The sequence below is a fragment of the Photinus pyralis genome, unplaced genomic scaffold (assembly GCF_008802855.1).
Source record: "Photinus pyralis isolate 1611_PpyrPB1 unplaced genomic scaffold, Ppyr1.3 Ppyr1.4_LG1, whole genome shotgun sequence".
Classification (NCBI taxonomy): domain Eukaryota; kingdom Metazoa; phylum Arthropoda; class Insecta; order Coleoptera; family Lampyridae; genus Photinus; species Photinus pyralis.
In genome coordinates, this window is record NW_022170249.1 from 22021047 (window position 1) to 22037860 (window position 16814).

The 16814-nt window shown below is 36.4% G+C and overlaps 1 long non-coding RNA gene across 1 annotated transcript in view; it reads right to left on the reverse strand.

Moving 5' to 3' along the window:
- Positions 1–2668: 2668 nt before the first annotated feature.
- LOC116158721 overlaps positions 2669–16814 on the reverse strand; it is a 43725-nt gene continuing 29579 nt past the window's right edge. Inside the window, exon 3 of the long non-coding RNA XR_004142799.1 lies at positions 2669–2731. This is a non-coding gene — a long non-coding RNA (uncharacterized LOC116158721). The remainder of the gene's footprint in view (positions 2732–16814) is intronic.

Below are 16814 nucleotides of genomic sequence, written 5' to 3' on the forward strand. Positions count from 1 at the left end.
ACACAATTTTTAATCGGAAGAGATGTGGCGGTGTATGTGAAAAAAAAATATGCGAGCCAGTGAAAGTGATAGTTCTATCTAATTAGGGAAATACCATTTCATCATCAATTATGCCATGTTTTATAACCGTTCGTAAATGTGTGCGTTCGATTTACCTTTCTTTTTAATTGAAAGGGAAAAAATGCTGGAAATCACCAAACTGTACAACAGTGTTACGTACACGTAGTGCGCGTCAAACACAATATTTCACCGAGAAAGATGATGTGCGAAAAATAATTAGGTAAGGTTAATAGGACGAGTTGGAGTTAATTGATTTTTCGACCATAACCTTATCAGATAGGTTACCTAATTCAAGATCAAAGAAAAAATGCGCTAGAAATGTCAAGGTTCTCTCGTATTGTCAATGTTTAACGGTACTTTTTGACAATTACAATAATTTTGTCCTTATCCTTGTCACGGATTTGGAATTAAGAAATTGTACCTGTCACTTACGTAAGCCCTTTTACGTTTAACATGGTTGTCAAAAATCAAGGGCAAATAGCTTTTCTTAAAAAATATTTTTACACTTTTTGTAACAGTGTTGTACCAGATAGACCATGGACAATAAATTTATTATACATTCAAAACGGGTGATGACCCTCATAGTTTTGATTTTTGACTGTTCGTCGTGTGTAACTACGAAATAATGATTGTCTAAATATGACGAAGGACGGCACAATTAGAGCCAACCAAATCTCAAAATCCAATGCCAAGCCTAATACAAAATAATATCATTCTGATCTCTGCCTAAACAGATTGAAATACCATAACCATACAATGAAGACCGGAAATATGTTGCGAAGGTCGAAGACACAAGGATCACAAAATTAAACATAAGAGATTAATAGTACCTATTGGTAAATTTCAAAAGTACTTACTTTTACCCATTAAATTAACCCACTATACTCGCCACTAAATGGTGGGTGTATACAGTCATTAATATAATTAGTTCATTATCATCATATCATTTCGAAATAGCCAATAGAAACAAAGGGGTATTGTGCGTCGCTAACCAACGAAACCAAACTGTTGTTTCTATTGGCTATTTCTTAATGAGCTATGGGTAGCGAACTAATACTACTGTTTATATAAACCCATCATATAACAATACAAATTCGGTGACTATAGTTTGCCAAACCGGGTGAAAATGGGCCATTTACACGAGGCTAATTATCAAAACACAATCCATTAAAATGGATGTGTCGCTATTGTCTTAAGCCAATCCACTTGCTTTCTATCTTTTGGCACCAATAGTTTCCCCCACCACTGTCTCGCTTTTGGAATGCCTTTGTGAGAACGCACGTTCCTAACCACTTGCCAGACAATCCAATAAAGTGTTTCGTCTAACAACAATATGCACTGGACAAGACTATGTATACCTAAACCCTCTGCATTTTACTTATTGGAATGTCAATTTTTTCATTGGATTGATTTGCTGGAATGTCTTGATAATTGGCCTCGTGTAAAGCCCTTGGGCCGGTTTTCATGGTACTGACAGTTAAAAATTGAAAAAAACTAATGCGTTGCTGGAAAGATCTATCATATGCCATGAAAAGCCAACAAATTCTATAAAAACTCCTTTTCCGTTCCCTTTCTAATCCTTCGCTCTAAAGATGTTGCCATCAATCCAAGTTTTCGCTAGCACCATCACCAAATTCAAACCTATTAAAATGTCAATTTAACATCTGCTATAAAATAAAACAAGTTTTTATTTAATGGTTAATATTAATATTCACTGATTAAATGCCACCAAGTTCAAAAAAGCTTCTATACAGGGCGAGTTTCTAACTAAATAAATTCAATAAATCAAGTTATTTTTTCTTGAAATATGCTCGGTTTTTTTAATGTAGGTACTAAAATTGTATACAGGGTATCTTAATTTGAGATATGACGTCATCAACTATTTTTTTAAAATGACAACTCTAATTTGACAATTCATAAAGAGTATGTCAAGTTACACGTGTGTTCAAATTTTTATTTCTTGTCATTTAGAAGATATTTAACAAAAGTGGACGCCAAAAGGTACCTATTGAGTGTTATCACCATTGACATGACTTTCACTTTTGCTAAAATGTGTTTCCATAAAAAATTTGACATTTTATTATAATACAATCCTCTCAGTCTCAGAATATGTGTACTAAATTTGGTTTACCGCGCGCGTCCAGGGTTATCCGATACGCAAGATTCGTCGTAGTCGATAATAAGGTAGGAAGGGCCATCTTTCCGGGTGATATCATCAAAATTAGTGTTTATTATCTCAGGGTTAATTACTGCTGCGCGACTACTTTTAGTGTTCTGGCACATCATCTGTCCCAACTTCAGGTGAAAAAGATGAACACCCAATCATGGCCAAGAAGCTTACAGTTAAACTAAACTTTCTCTCTCAACACAACCACTATGGCACAGACTAAATACATACCCCGCATCGGCACATTTTATCAGAGAAATAAGAAAGTTTTCTCCCAATTTGCAGACAATTCGATTTGGACCCTTTTTGGGCGATCGTTAAACTAAGTTTAGCACAATACCTTTGAAGGAGCAACTTCGATATATTCCACCTCTGGGCTGCAACCCTTAGCGTAAATCCTCTTCTCACATCTCGAACAGCATTCCGCACTGTTTGGGGGTGCACCGGAGCATGTGTCTTTGAAAAGGGATCCCTTTGTAGCTCCTCTCCATGACTGAACCGTACCTATGGCATACAAAGAACATGTATAAGTATACTTTCTCAATTTACTCAAAAAAGTCATAAATTACTAAATATAATATTTAAAATAAGTACAGAATTTTTGAACAACGGTGTATATTGTGTTCCCTCATTTTTGTAACGAATATATGCAGGTTTTTACAAACAAATCATGCAATTGCAATGGATTTTAATTTACAATATCTTGAATTACTTGCCATTGACAAAGGTAGATGAAATATACCGGGTGGTGCACGGTAAGTAGGAACATAGGGATTTAACATGGGAAATTAGTTTTATGCAATATCCTGCCCTCCTGTATATTTTACAGAAAAAAAGCAGAGTTTAACATTTCTGTTATTAGTATAGCAATAGCCATGACTTTTGTTGTTTTATGAATTGCTACTAATAACAGAAATTTTGAAATTTATTTTTAAATTTGCGGGTATACCAAAAGCTTAATAAAACATGTAAAAACAGTTTTGTATGCACCTTTAACTTCTGAACAACTTTAAACTCTACAGTTTTTTCTGTAAAATGTACAGGAGGGCAGGATATTGCATAAAACTAATTTCTCATGTTAAATCTCTATGTTCCTACTTACCGAACACCACCCGGTATGTAATTAGCACAATAACTTATGAACAACAACTAAAAGAGCTCTAAATTGGCGCCATCTCACGTCAATATCTTGTGTAAAAAAGATACAAAATGATAACCAATTATTTGTTGATTAACCCTATTATCCCTATTCACTGCGTATATCAAATAATAAATATATTAAAAGAAGATTGAAATAATTACAACAATTTCCATGTGTTGAAGACTGGAGGACCAAATTACTCATTTGAAACATTTGTCGATAAAGTAGATATTTACAATGACATATATTACGCATACACTCTGTAAATGCAATCGTAAAGTAAGTTTTTAAAAATAACTTTAAGAAAGAATGCAAAGATTTACAAAACTTTTTACTAAAGACCTTTCTAATGCACATTTTCCGGTTTAAAGTGCGAACTGCTCGAGTGTGAATTATCATAGAGCAAAAGATCCCGGTACAGAAATGTCATAGGTGCGAATTCTCCAAGACCGAAACGTACAGGGACAGAAAAGCCTAGGCTGCGTAGTGCGTAATGTCATGAGAGCGAAAGATTTGGGTGCGAAGTGGTGCAAAGAAAAGGTGAGAATTTTTCCGGTACGAATTATTTTCGCTACATAAAACCTTATGCGTCACAGATGTCCAAAATCAATTTTTGGCATCCATCACGTTGCTGCCTAAAATTGGTCAAAATCGTTATTTATGCATCAATTTTGTTACCGAAAAAAACTGAACTCTATTCCTTGATGCCCAAGAAGCGACCCATATGCATTTTTTTGCCCAAAATATTTTAAGGCAATAGATGTCAAAATCGTTATTTATGCACCAATTTTCTCGGGAAAATGGGCAAATTCGATTGCTCTTTGTCCAAGACGTGTTTTTGGTTAAAAAATCTAAAAATCGTTATTTGTGTAGGTACCGATTTTCTTTGTGAAAAAGACCTCGTATCGACTTCGGGTTTTCGGGTTCCAGACAGGCCCGTAGCCAGGGGGTGGTCAGAGGGGTCTTACCCCCACTAGAAATTATGGTTGATGGTTCCTTTACAAAAATTACAGGGGAAGTCTTTATCAAAAAAATCAAAAAAAGTATCGACTTCAAAGATAGTCTGTCCGTCTGCCTATGTGAGTGATGGGCATTACCCACCTAGTTGTGGTTTTGACTTACTTGTTTCTTCTACTAACCAAACTCAGAAGTGTTTCGGCAGACAGCCACCTTAAAATAGGTGCGAGAACATATTTCATTTGCAAGATTTCTGCCGTAAGACGATCACTGTATCACTTTGATTACATTTTTTGTCAGTACCGTTCCATACTTGGTAATTGTTAATGCAGGTACATGTTTCTGTGATACCATCGCGTGATCGAGTGGGTTATTAACAGTCCCTAACAGTATCATACCATTCAAAGTTTAAGAGCAACCTATGTATTTATATTTTGTCATATTATACAGTCCCTAGCGCTTATCTGGATTTTTTTGTTTATACCTACTTTAACTTATAAACACTGGGCCAGAAAGCCCATATCAATTCGCAATTTTTAGCAGACCGGACATGGCAAGATGCGTCTACAGAAAGAATTCCTTACCATAGAGAAAGAAAGTATACATTTTTGGTTGAAATAACATTCATTCAAATATATAATGTTCTGACATTTGCATGAAACAAAAATTATTTAGCTAATTCCTGTACTTTCGCCATTATTTAGGAAAAAAACTCCCATATAAAATATATGTCTTTCATTTTTATCACACACTGATAATAATTTGTTACCAAATTTAACTTCATTCACAAGCTAAAACCTTTAGCAACCATCGGTCGTTATAAGAAGTTCATTTTTTTTACCTCGGAACAAAGTTATTGAGGAAAAAAAATCGCAAGGCAACTTTTGCACTTTTTGTAAACGCGCCACCTTAAACATCCACACCTATAAACACATTCAAATACCCCATCAAGTCAGACAGGCCGTCCGTTCGCTTCCAGTATAAAAGTGGCTTTCGTAATTAGATACAAAATGCGCAATTGAATTATTCAAAGGGGGAACTTAAAGGCATGCTCAATTTTATGCGGGTTTGGAGACAACTGGAAATTTTCGCAAGTAATTGTTGTGAATTTATAATTGCACCATCAGTATTAACCATGGTGGTAAATTGAAGACGATTTTAGATTCTAATCGTAAGAAATAAGAAACGTTGATCGCAGGTTTTTTGTGGTAACTTCGCAAAAAATGTACAAATGAGCTTAAATGAGAATTGATACTTATGAAGAAGTCTGCTCTTATTTCATGCAGAAGCTTTGAGAAGGTGGAATCATATATGGTTAAGGGGTTAAATGTGCTTAGATATATAATCGCGGCATGAAACACAAACCAGGATTAGTATTTGGGAGTTGTAACAGCCCGATTTACCACAACGTCAAATCTGTAATTTGAACAAAATATTAGTTTAAAAGTAACAGAAAAAAAGCTAAAAATAAACCTTTCAAAGAAAGTTAACATCTATAGCGATTTTTCTTCCAAGTTCAAGTGTAAATCCCCAGGAATAGTCGACCTTCAAGATAGATTTCACATTATACTTATTTGAAGCGCTTGTCATGGACGTCAGTTACCGTCATTACCGCGACACCACTTTTTCCTGTCCAAAACTGATATTTCTATTTGTGTAATGTGCGTCTTTGTGACCAAGTATGTTCCAACATTTTTGGCAAAATATTTTTAAAGATCTTAGCAAATACATTTGTTAAAATACAATAATATAATTAGTTTACCGTATTTTATGCATTATTTAACTAAATCAAGGGAATTTATTTGGTTTAATTGTTCCTGATTTTGTACTGCACTCTTCGTAATCAAGTTTTTGGGACAGTATATGCTCTTCGTTTGAAAAAGCACGTATAGATTTAGAGCTCTCGATTTTAGGAAGAAAGGCCTGTCGGTGTCAGTTCTGAATTATTTAGATAACTTTCAGGAAAATACGTTATTCCTTCATTACGTTTTCGCATCTCATTCTCTATTCGTAATAATTATTTTATGCTTTCTTTTCGAATCATCGACTTGTTTTATGTCTGTGTTATGAGTTCTTTTTCACTCTTTCACATATTTCGACCTTTTATCACACCTCACAATCCCTTTCAAGCCAGTTTCACGATTCCTTCTTTAGTCTCCCTTTCTTTGTATTCTCTTAATTCTTTACTCTCACTCATTTTTCACGTCTTTATGCTTGCTCCATACAATTTCGTGTTCCCCAGGATTTCTGGCCCTCTTAACATCTCTTCACATCATCTCTTTTTTCTTTATTCTTTATTCTTTACTATTTACAATACTAATTTAGAATTAATAACTTTTCTTTATGTGTTTTCGCGTTTGTCCTGCAAATGGATGTTCCTGTTGGGCAAATAAAACATTATTATTGTACCACACTCCATATTACGACTCCCTTAGACTATTAATAGACGACGTTCCATTATAAACTAAAGCAAAAATTATTTTGGACACTGTGACCCCTTTTTTAAGTTGAGTATTTTGCCGATCCTCCTATGAATTATATTTTTATTTTTAAATAGATAATAAAAACGTCTACAATATAGGTTTTATTGTTTGTCTTTATTAAATAAATAACTGTAACAATAATTGTTTTTAATTTTTCCTCCAAATTTCGCGACCCCTCCGACCCACCGATTGAGAACCATTTGTAACGACTTTTCATGCGGAACTAAAATTTCTAAATTGCAAAAAAAAACCTCAAAATTATTATCCTAAAAAAATATTACTCATAGTAAGTTCAAGTTATTATTTTGTCGCTTGGAGTAACGGTGAGCTTTCGTGATCTTCCAACGTTTATCAATTGTTCTAAATTGTATTTGTCGGCTCGTTGTCTGGCAACGGTTTTAAATTACACGCTAGGGATTGGTCGTGTTATGTTACTTCTACGACTCATCACATTAAATCAAGTTAAAACCCCGCCGCAATTACTCGTACTACTCCACCATTGAGCGAGCGTAAAAAAAATTACTGGGTACTTAATACCGCTGATAGATTTTTACGAATTTAAGTTAAACCGTAATCTAGTCAAGTTAATGTGAGTGCGTAAGTGTGCAGTTTTTGGACCAAGTTTCATAGACCAGCAAACAAATCAACATTGAGAGCAGGCTTTGATTGTCCGTTCGATCTTTTAATTCCAACCCAGAGAAACCAGAGCTTAACTATTTCTGTTGGATGAATACATAATAGTGTAGTTTTTGCGTCGGTCCCTTTCTAGGAGATACAACCACGTTTCGAATTCCGAACTATCACTATCATCCGATGAAAATATTCATTTTAGGCTTTAATAAGGTTAAACAAATTTACGATAAGGTAAATTTTAGATTAGGTACATTCAACACTCTTTCGATATTCTAATCAATTGAATGTAAGAAAATTACGCATTAGACTTTTAAAGATTATACATTGGGGACTTCCAAAGGAACCTGGTAAATTTTTGTTTGGTAGGAAGCGTCCTGGTGATTCCAACCTAATTGCAAAAGGATTACGAAAACTCTCTAATAATACCATTCCCAGAAGGAAATTTCAAAAAATTCTACAACTGTAGAACGGTGAAACGAAGAAAAGGTTTCAGTGATCAAACTATTTATGAATATTTTAAATTAAAGATAAAAAGAAGATTCAAAACGATTTTGCAAGATTCCCAAACAGAGTGGAACCTATAACAAAATTTGGAGTTTTCCAAAATGATTCCAAGATTTCAAAAATACTAGCGCACATTTATACCTTTAAGAGGATTGTAAGTAATAAATAAATTGTTGAGTAATACCAAAGAATGTACAAGATCATTGGTAGATTTTCGAAATGTTTTAAAGGAGGTACATTTCCACATGATTCGTGAACTTTGTAATAAAATATGTGTTCCTAGGAACGTTGTCGCAACAACTCGGTTAAAAGAGAGGACGCATCGAGCGACCTCCAAAATATTTGACTCGTTTACATTTTTGATAGAGTCATCCAAAACTCTTGATTATTATAAAACTCTTAGTATCATTTGAAAATCTTACGATCGCGTTAGCAACATTGTCGAAATACGTCAGTTGAAAGGTTTCGCAAATCGTTCCAAGTAACCGTTTGCATAATGAATGAATTCATATTGCACATTTACCATTAAGAGATGATGCGATTAAATTATGTTAGAATTAATTCAATCGACTGAGTTTGTTAATTAGGAATTTTTTTAATATTTTTCATATTATCAACAATAACTATTACCTAAACGTCTATAGGTTCCAGAATTATTAATTTTCGCTACTCCTTATAAAAGGTACAAGCAAGATTTCGTACGGTATTAATCATATCCAGCTATTCGCCAATTAAAGAGGTAACTAAGTGTCACCATCCGAGTGGAGCACTAAAGTTAGGGCCAATTTTGCTATTCACAATTAAGAGTACGGTAAAGTTAACAAAAAATGACGATCTATCCTATATCCCAAAAGTATGGGTAAGTACTTTTCGAATCCCCACCCCCTCCGAATGTGATCAGAACTAGACGTCGAGAGATACGTAAGGGCCGGTTGTATAAAAGGTTTTGTCAACCGACAGTTATAATTGACACCGTAAAAATGGGACACCCTGTACATACAAAAATAATTTGTGTATAGATGCGCAACCATCTATAGTTGACACTTGCACACAGGGTTTTTTATATTTCTTACGAGGTATGAGCTAGAAAAGACTGACGCACTGTTGTAGGACTCTGTATATACAGTGTTAGTCATGTAGAAGTAGACATAGGATTTCCTATGTCTACTTTTCAATGATAAAAAGTCTGATGAAGGACACCTAATTTTATGCAACCAAAATAACTTCCTACAACAAATTAATAATTAACATGACAGCCAGATCTTTATTTAATTTAAGAAGTTATTTTAGTTGCATAAAATTCGGCGTCCCTCAGCAGACCTTTCATCATTTGAAAGTAGACATAGAAAATCCCTATGTCTACTTCTACATGAATATCACTGAAGATTTCTTCCCCCTCAAAAACAAATATGAGCGGTTTTGGAGTGGTCTCCGAAAAATGCTTACTTTTCCAGGTGGGGGAGGGTCAAATTTTCGTCAGGACACCCTGTATACTTATACAGGGTGATTCCTATAGTACCTGCCACCGTTTGGGAGCGTATAGGGGGTGCCTAGGGGAAGTCTTTTCATATAGGACACTTGGGGTCGGAAATCCAAAATAAGGGCGCCAGAACCAAATTTATCTTCTGGAATTTCACGCCTGTATGTAGGCAACCCAACCGACCGACGTTTCGCGCGGAGCGATGCAGAGCGAGTTAGCGCGAGGAAGCGACATGGGAGGGAAGGAGGGAAAACGACAGTCAAAAGCAATAACGTTTACAAGTGTTCAACGTGGCCACCGTTGTTCTCAATGCACTTCCTACATCTAGCCAACCACTCCCCTCGAACTCGCGTGAAGACTCCTATGTCCTGGCGAACAGCCCCTCCGGCCATGACGACGCGCGCAATTAAGTCCTCTTCGGATTCGACGGGAGTCTCGTAGACGTGCGCTTCCATCACACCCCACAAGTAAAAATCTAATGGGGTGATGTCGGGCGAGCGGGCAGGCCACTCCACCGCACCTCCACGGCCGATCCATCTGTCCGGATAGGTTTGGTCCAAGTGTTCCCTCACCTGCCGCCCGTAGTGAGCAGGGCACCCATCGTGCTGGAACCAGTGGTCCCAGTACAAGTTCACTGGAACATCCATTAAAAGTTCTGGTAGCACCTCGCGCAGGAAAATCAGGTAATTATGGGCATTTAGACGCGGAGGGAGGATGTAAGGCCCCAGTAGGTTGTCCCCCAGGATGCCAGCCCAAACGTTTAAAGAAAACTTGTCCTGGTATCCTCGCGTAAACGTTTCATGAGGATTGTGCTCCGCCCAGTAGTGGCTGTTACGAGGATTGAAGGTCCCCTCTCTTGAGAATCCTTTCTCGTCCGTAACTAGCACGCTCCTCAGAAAGTTCGGATTAGCTTCTTCCTCCTGGACGACTAAGTTGCAGAATTCCAGCCTCCTTTCATGGTCACCCGGCCGTAACTCTTGCACTTTCTTAAACTTATAGGGGTGTAAGTTGTTGTTGTTGGCGATGTTCCACACTGTGTGTTGACTACAACCCACCTGATCTGCTACAAGTCGAGTGCTAGTACGCGGATTTGCCTCGAAACGTTCCAACACATCCTCCTCTAAGGCATTTACCAACGGGCGATCGCGATCACGGGCGCTAGTGGGCTGCGAAATAGGAGGAGGTCGGTGTAAACAAACAAACTTTTCGAAATGGTGCTTAAATGACCCAAGTATCGATGTGCATCACGAATCTGTGTGTAAAGTTAAGCCTCCGTCAGCTTACCTGCAATTGCCCTGTCTCGCACAGTCGGAAGTGAACTTCTTGAAAGACCTGTCTGCAGGGTAACTGACGGTTTGGATACCGCTCAGCGTACGCTCGTCGTGCAGCTCGTGCGTTACCATTTGCCAATCCGTACATGAAGTGCATGTCCGCGTATTCCGTGTTAGTAAAACGTGCCATAGTGTTTATTCACTTGATACGCGTCGTTGCAGACGGGAGTTTCGTGGGTTTAAACAAAATTCTGATCAAGTGTCAGCCACACATCGCCGCCTGAGATCGCTCCGTGTGCACCGCCGGCCGGTTGGGTTGCCTACCTACAGGCGCGAAATTCCAGAAGGTAAATTTGGCACTGGCACCCTTATTTTAGATTTCCGACCCCAAGTGTCCTATATCAAAATACTCCCCTACGCACCACCTACACGCTCCCAAACGGTGGCAGGTACTATAGGAATCACCCTGTATATTCGTTTAATATATATTTAAAGTTATCACACAACTTACTTGCATTTACACTTACTACCTAGGAAGTACAAAATTGTAATGTTGCTTATTTATGTGCCGTACTTCAATACCACATATTGTACTGTCTAGCGAGATGTAGAAGGTAGACAGTACTAGTGTAATCCTAAACGTATAAGAAAACTGCATGTACATTTAATCAATCCTTACTAAATGTTGTACCTACTGCTGTTTGTTTATATTCTGGTTATAAATTTCTCGTGGGCCGATTAGCGGCCAGTACAAAGCAATCCTTAAAGGTATTAAAGGCTGATTGTGTATAGGTATATTCAGTACCCAAGAAGTACTAACTTATAAATAGTACTGTTGTATATTAATGTGCTGGTTACTGACACTTCCACATACCGTCAGCCAGTACATCCAAATATCGACGTTCGAGGTAGCAATTTTTTTGTCATTTTAAAATAGTACTCAAACGGTAACTACAGTATACTGATGTATACTGGCTATCGTGTACTGGGCTACTGGCTACCTTCAAGCACACTTTTACACGAACTCGGAGAACTGGATGTGTCAAATTGACACTGTTCTCTACTCCGTGTCTTATGCGTATTCCTTCAATCATAAGATGAGGGTGAATCCGAGAATTCATCCCAAAAATGAAGTAAAACAGTTCATTTTAAGGTCATCATAAAATTTTCCAAAACCTGACAACCTAACAAAATTATCTTTGTGGAAGAAATTTCAAGATATTGAATCAAGAAACTACATCCCCGAATTTTCGTCCATGGCCTATGAATCGGCAAATCGAGAAAGTAAAAAAAAATGAAATAGCATTTATGTAGTGGCGCCTTGTGTAGGCGGGATTAACTGCCAAAGTCATTAAAATTCGCGCAAGCATTTATTATATAACTGAAAGCTATTAACGCTACGACACATTAATTTACGATATGGTAACGTATTAGCGATAACCGAATAGTACATTAAACACTAAAAGCTCTCCCCGACAATAATAAATGAACCTGTTAATTATTAAGTGCTTATAAACATTGTTTACTTTTAACGGAAAAGGCGGAAGATAAAATGAGCGGAAAACTTTCAGATGCAAGTGGAAATTACAATCGAGCACTTTGCTTCAAAGAATCACGCGCGCTTCCCGAAAATTGTAATTAAAACTATGAACAAAATGATTCAGGAGTAAGACCCTCTACGTCACAAATGAGTTACTGACGTCACTGCGTGTTTTAAATTGACACCCCATTAGTAATTATTCACTTGTCACATTGATTTCATGGTAAATAACGGAAATTTATGGGGAAATAATGTGGCTCGGCTTGCTTTTAATTTTCGGCTTCGATTGAAGCGCCGTGCGCCTGCATGACTAATTAAATTTATTTATTTATCTAACCTTTGTTTCTTGTTTTACACATTTACAGAGATGCATTATCTAATCTGACCGCAAATTATGTTTTTTTACTAATTATTAATTCTTACATTTGTGGCTTTCGAATGGAATTTGTAATGAAGTGGACTGTCATTCTCTTGCTACATTTGGATGCTCTTGTACGAAGAGAAAAGCTGAGGTACGATTGTAGGATTGAGAATTGTCAGGGTATTTTGGAATACAATTATTATGCATACAAGGTTAGACTATAGATAGACGAACAGTTAAATATTCATTTTGATTTCATTTTAAAACGGTACTGAAACCATTCCCAGAGGTTACACCTGTTCCATTTCTAAAGGCAAGGGAGAGGGTTCCACCCTTTCAATAAAAGAAATAATAAGATCCTTGAACATTATTTATCGATGGGTCTTGTTTAAATTAAATTTGATGGCTTTTGAACTTTGGAAGACAGTGTCCTCTTTTAAAAACCGTAGATTCTGTGTATTTGTCTCTTGAAACAGTTAGGGTCGATAAAGTGATCACTTTAACGGTAAGTGTAGGTATAGATAAAGTGAAACAAATTATTGTGCATTCGAATGGCATCTGTCATTCTTATTGAAAATGGGACGCGGCGACGAAAGACAATGAAGTTCAGAACAGAATACAATATTGTTTCCATAAAAACGACGGGATAACCTAATAACATGCTTTGAGCACTGTACTTACAAGAGTGTGCTGGCCTCGATTTCAGTTCGGCGTTGAGATATGAGAAGAGTCCTTAAGGAATACCAACGTATAGGATTTTTTCCAAATTTTTCCGCAGGCGCACCGCAGTAGCCTTCCTGAAAGTATTACTAGATTAGTTTAATTATACACTGATTTAATTACGTAGTTTATTTGCTTACAATTAATTAGCCATGCATGAATAACAATCCTAAAATGGATTGGTTTATTATTGATCACACACATTTATAACATGTAGATTTGTAACAAACGAGCGCGAAGTATTTATCACTTCAGCGCCGATGTTGGAACTGTGTTTTTTATCACTTATTAAATACCTGCTCATCGTTTTTTTTGTGTATTTTTGACGTTCGGTTAATTTAAAGGTATCTAAATTTAAAGTACAATAGCTAGCCTAGCGGTTTTCGTAATTTTTCTGCATTATTTTCTCATTTAACACCATACATGCTTAAGATAGTAGAAAGAGAAAAAAATAAGCTTTCTAATGATTGAAAAAAAGATCGCACTCAAAAACCATGTCTCAAAAAAGCAGCGACCTGATTGATTGGTCGTTGGTTCCGGTCGCCATATTGGAGCAAAATTCCAAACTGGCCAATAGAAAGCCTCCCAAACGACGCGGTACACTCCGTGCTATAATTATTAATTATACATACAGTTTTGACAGTTCACGCTTCACGACTTAACGTTACTAGTTTATACTTTGCTTCTTGTTCAGTTTTATATAAACTCGTATTTTTCAAGACGAATGTAGCTTGGATTTATGATATTATATAAGGTATGTACCTATTGGCTTGAAGTGTTTTTAGATGTAAAACTGTACCTAACCTTACTAGTGGTAATTGATGTAAAAATTGTTTCAGAAGACCTAAATCATGAGTTTAGATAGAAAACTGGTTAGAGAAGCAGCTTATATTATACCAAATTTACCATCAGTAAAGTAAATTGTGGTTATGGATAACGCAATTGTGATCATAAAGACGCTTGAATTGGTTTAAAGTTTAACATTGATGATTACTGAAGCACAAGGAATATTCACGCTTTTTTGTACTCCATGGACTAAGCAATGTGTTTTGTCTTCCATTTAAGGAATTAAAGTGATACTTTTTAGCCCGGAAGAAGAAACACGCGACGAGGGACAATGATTATATTTTTTGGATATTGCACCATATTTTATACTTATTATACCGTTTTCCATATATCTTTTTGAATTTGAGAGGCAGTGGTTTTCCCATAGGTTGTTCTGCAAAGTTTTAAACGATTATTTTTGCGCCGTTAGTTTTGATCAAGAATCTTTAAATGAAACTGACATTTATTATTCTACCGTCACAATTTGAGATGGCAAGGTATATTGATTCTACAATCAAACAATTTGTTAGCTCCAATATGGCTGATTATGATAAGTTGTCGCCACTGTCCTAATACAGTCACTGTAGTTTTTGTGAGACGTCAACCCTGTATTTTATGAAGAATTCATTTTTCTCAAAAAGTAAATTATAAAAAAGGGTTTCCTCTTGTAAAGTCGATCCGGAGACATACGGTATACCCGGGTATAGTTATAATAAACTATCGTTAGATACTTACATCAGGAAATTATAATGACTACGTGCCAAATTATCAGTCAGTTTTGCTGAAAGTACGTCATAACGTTCAGTTTATTCCAATTTAAAAGTTATAAAACACTTATTTTACAATTTAACATCTGTTGCGAACGTCACGTACCTTGCGGTGGTTTAATTTTTAAAATTGAGGAAACCGCAAAACGTTAACCGTGTTTATTCTTATTGTCGGTTTTAATTTATTGCATTAAACTACTGTGTAATACAATATTATATAACAAGGTATACGTCTACTTAAATTATGGATAATTACCATGTACTCTTCTACGAGAGATCTTCGTGTTATAAGGTAATTATCAAATTCACTTTACAAGCAGTCCTAACAAATACTATTCATTCCCGAGTAAAGGATTGGAAACTTTGTACAGTAGGCGCTATACCCAAACTAAGTCAATTGTCGTCTGTTCAAGTGTTTGGTAAAGCCTTGTGCGACGTACCCAAGCAGCAAATGCGTGGTATAAAAGAGAAACATGCCTATTGTTTAGGAGCGTATTTTGCAACCAATTTTTTATACAAGACGATAAAGGGATATTTTAACCATTGAGTAAATTAACTTTCACGAGATGGTTAGTTTCCCTTTATCGTCGTGTATAATACAAAACTTTAGTTTATAGCAGAATCTACATAAAATCATTGTAAAGCTTCTGACAATTCCGAATTTAATTTAGAGACGTCAATAATAGCAAGCTTAGGTTCTGCCGTCGCGATCGTTTCCATAGAAACAGATTGTCATATGTTCTGAACGTCATTTTATATCGTGCATTTGAAATAAAAATGACAGATGTAATTAGAATGCACAGTCATCTGTTTCACTTTATCTACCCACTAGCCTGAAGTCGGCGACGCCGCCGGTACATAAGCCACAGTGTAATAACTGTGTAATAACTCGCAAAGGATTTTAAAGCACACACGGCAACTATTTCGTTGAATTGGCACAGTTTTCTTTTGTAATGCGCCAATTAATTTCAACTTTTGCGATAAAAATCTCTCGCATGATTACGGGGCTGTTAAATTTTCCGTATACGTCGATTATACACTTTTTTCTTGAAACTGTCAGTTAAAAATAAATGTTACGCGATCTTAAAAAAAAAGCGCACAACTTACATAGGTTCGTCTTGAAGAGTCAGCGAAGAATCTCGCTCTCCCACCCAATTTTTCCGTATAATAGTTGTCAAGCCCAAAAAGCGAAACGGACCCGACGCAAAACAAGCTTCAGTCACGTTTTTTATACATGTCAAAGTATAACAGAAAATCCGTCTCTCGTGCTCTTGAGTCTTTGAGCCTTATCTGCTTGCGTACTCGCGTCCTTTCTGAAAGCGCTGCATGCTATTGCATTTTAGTTCCGTTCCCTTTCACTATGAAGTGGTCCCCGTATAAAATTTCCTATACTGGAAAATTTGTAAATCCGAAACCAAATCGTTCTAAGCCTAAATAATAATAATAATTTGCTGTTTCGTAGAGAGAAGAAGGTACTTACAGAGGTCAGACAAACATAGTTTTAAATTAAACTTAAATTACTACATTCAAAATCATGTATCGTATAATATGCCCCTTTAATCAAAAATTCTTTCAACCTAGATATTAGTTTTTCGAATTTCAGGAATTAAAGCGACTACCTGTTCCAAAGACGTGCAAAACATACAATTAAACAAGAATCAATAAACCATTCATCGCATCTTAACGGTTGGTATGCAACAAATGAAGACAGCAAAGTTTTCTCTTTAAATTTCTTTAGCAATTTGCAATCCCTAAAGAAATGCCCAAATTCATAGCAATTGTAGCATCTAAGCGATGCAGGAATAACACGATAATACAAATTTATGCCGAAAACTCGAAAGTTGTACGATATTCAGTTGCCGAGATCTCGTTGGATTTATAAAAGGCGCCCGAGCAGTCGACAGT